Below are 3,549 nucleotides of genomic sequence, written 5' to 3'. Positions count from 1 at the left end.
ACTTCCCTAATGACTTCGAGGTCTTCACCCTTGGGTAATGGTGAAGACCGAGAGAAGAACCTTGGTTGGCTGTCCGTCGGGTCGGTTGGGTCCGTGATCGAGCGCTTCTTGTTCTTGGACAAATTCTTGTACAAAGATGAGACACTTCTTCCTTGCGGTCCTTGCTACTGTCTGGCTCCTTGTCGTAGCTCCGGGTGTCAAATTTGGTGCTGATAGAGAGGTAGCATGCGCATTAGTTTGGACGAGTATCGATGTACTCGCCGAGCCGCACCCAATTTTCTTCTTAGGCATAGACGGACGATGGATGGATGATGGTGTGTTGAATGGCCTGGGAGTCCATCCTTTATAAAGGACACACCCATTCCTCGCCCCTTTTCGATGGGTTGCCTCTCTTTGAAGGAGCTCAACAAACTTGGGGAACCAGCTAGCTAAGCGGTGGTCAGCTACACAAGATGATACACTAGCTAGATCAGCTAGACGAGCTGGCCGACAGCTCAACTTAACTCGGTTATCATTTTCCTTAAAACAAATTGCCCCCCTTTAGGATCGCGGGATGGGGGCACTACAATTACTAATTGGGATTTCTAAATGATATATTGAAAAAAAACAAAAGATTATAAAATACCATTGGTTTTCCATAGAAGATCTAAAGCATACAATGTGAATATATTAAAAATATGAACTCTAGAAAAGAACATGTAACCGACAGAAGCGATAACCCAAACCAAAAGGCATGTCTTAAACTGATCAATCTCAAACATAGCCGCATAAACTTAGAAGCAATAAACATACTTCATTCCATCAATTCAGAACAATCAATTTACTTCAATTCACTTCTGAAGACAAAATATGTTGTATTAGGTTGACATTGTTTCCCCACTTATGTAAAACAAGCAAATGAATCCAAATCTCAACACTACAGGTACCACTTTATCCTCTGGCCATGCAATAGAGGTTTCATGCACATCTTCCATATACTTGATCTTAGAAGATAGTCTCCAACCTACAACATCTGTAACCTTTACAACATCCACCCAAACTCGACATGCATTAGGGCCTAAAAACAAAATGGAAAACATGGTCAGGATTATTCGATAGCCAAAGTCATTCATTAGGGCCTAAAAACATGGTCAGGTTTACCTAAAACCTACAATTTTTAAAATCGCAAAAAAAAAAAAAAAAATTGATTGATTCTTATTTACTTAAAGTCAATTTTCAAAATATGTCTGTTAAATTGATTCTTATTTACTTAAAGTAATTTTAAGTTATTTTTATATAATCTTTATATGTAACAGAACATTCCTAAAATACATCTACAATAAGTTTGTTTTTCTAAATTTTAAATATTTCATTTTTGCTAATATTCTACAAAATCTCTATTAGAGTAAAATTAACATTTCAACTTTCAAATAATATGTTTTTAGATTTATCTTCTAGGATCAAAAAATATATTTGTTATTTTGGTTATCAATAGTTATGTCACTTGGGTTTAATTTTTAAAATAGTACAAATTTAACACTAAACTAGAAAACTGAAACAAATTTTATCTTCTGATTTAGAAAATGAAACAAATATTTGTAAAATTAACATTTCAACTTTAAAATAATATGATTTAGAAAATGAAACAAATTTTATCTTCTAGTATCAAAACAAATATTTGTAATTTTGGTAATCAAATATAATATAAGTTATGTCAGTTGGGTTAAATTTGAAAAATAGTAAAAAATTAACACTAAACAAGAAAACTGTAGAAAGTTTATATATATGCATATAGATTTACCCACGTATATCTTATTATATAAAGTTTGGTTTTCAAAGTTAGTAACTTATAGTGACACTTGTCAATTTTAACGATTAGAGATTTTGCCATGTGTTATACAAAAACTTTGTTTCAACTAATTTTATAATTAATAAGATAATTATAAGACATAAAAGATTTTAACAATTTTAATAAATATAAAAAGATAATTGTTATATGTATATCAAAGAAGATAATACTCTTCCTAATTTGAAATAACTAATTCTATTAGAAAAAAAATAAGGAAATTATACAATTTTTTTATATAATACCATAATTAATAAAATTATACTATCAATCTTTAATAATAGTAAAAGAAAAAAGATTTTAGATATTCACCAATAAATTGTTGTAATAGTTTTTTCAAATACACCACCACTAAACTTCTTTATATTATTAAAGCTATGTGCAATTTATGACCTATATTAATTATATTTTCTTTTTTTCTTTCTTTCTGTTTGTCAAAATTTAACTATGAGATCAAACTTTGAAAAAAAAATAACATATATATATATATGTATATGTTTACGTAAATTAGAGCATATATTTACATATTATGCATATATATATATATATTTTCTTGGAAGTAAATTTACCTTTAATTCATAAAAATTTGAGGAAACTTAATAAACGTCTATGAATTTTTGATATTGTTAGTTTTTCAATTATGAGATAATATTAGTATTCAGTTTTTTCTTTGATAATTATGTTTCACTAATTTTTAATTGTTTTAAATATGAAGTAAGATATAACTTTGATACAATGATTGATTTTAATATGATGTGAAAATCTAATTTTAATACAATATGATATAAAAATCTACAGTAAAATTGTATTGCAAAATGGAGTGCGTTAACTATAAATCAGGTTTAAAATATATATATATATATAACTTAAAATTTCTTATTTTTTTCTTATAATTAATACTAGATTTTAACCCGTGGTATACCGCAAACCTATATTTTATTTATCACTAAACTTTATTTTAATTGATGTTGTATGTTTGATGTTGTATGTTGTAAAATTTTATTTATGACAGTTTTATGAATTTAGGTTACACACTCCACCTGCTATTTATATAGAATTTAGTTACTTTAATCTTTTTTGTTCTCAATAGATTTATGTTACATTTATGGGCGTATATGCGGGTAGATATGTATATTGAATATTGAATATAAATTTGGTTAATACGTATATTATTCTAAGATGAAAATAAGTATATTGGCTGTGTTCTTTTAATAATCCACCGACACATCTGCTACTGAAAAACTTAAAGTAGCGATGCAAGTGTCATCGACCCTTGACCCCTAATAAAACGGCGACTCTGAATAAAACCAGTGACACCAATTATTAAGAACAAAAGCTATAACAATGGAGGAAGGGAGGAAAACCAGCGACAGTTAAAGAGAAAAAAACCAGCGTCCTCCATGTAATTTCTGGTCGCCAGAACATGTCGCGCGACAAAGAAAAGAACAGGGCTATTGTGTGTTAAGTATGGCCAATTATATAAATAGATGGTGGAGTGTAATAAAACTGAATGAAAGTAAAAACCAAACCTTAAACTTATTATAATCAAAAAGAAACACTAACACATATAAAATAGAAGAGAAACATAATTTTTAGTTAAAATCACTTAACTGTTGTGTTCATTTGTTTACATGTTTCTTTTTTTAACCTGGCGTACACCACATACATTTAATTTTCATTCTTATTTATATTTTATATTGTATTTTTTTGTTAAATATTGTATG

General features: G+C 28.6%; 1 long non-coding RNA gene across 2 annotated transcripts in view; it reads right to left on the bottom strand.

Annotated features, from left to right (window-relative positions):
• LOC104766733 overlaps positions 769–3,549 on the bottom strand; it is a 4,325-nt gene continuing 1,544 nt past the window's right edge. For both annotated transcript variants that reach the window (XR_764105.1, XR_764106.1), the window contains exon 4: positions 769–1,057. This is a non-coding gene — a long non-coding RNA (uncharacterized LOC104766733). The remainder of the gene's footprint in view (positions 1,058–3,549) is intronic.

Source organism: Camelina sativa, chromosome 19, assembly GCF_000633955.1.
Source record: "Camelina sativa cultivar DH55 chromosome 19, Cs, whole genome shotgun sequence".
NCBI classification, from domain to species: domain Eukaryota; kingdom Viridiplantae; phylum Streptophyta; class Magnoliopsida; order Brassicales; family Brassicaceae; genus Camelina; species Camelina sativa.
Note: the sequence above shows the minus strand (reverse complement) of the source record. Positions and strands in the feature narration are given on the sequence as shown.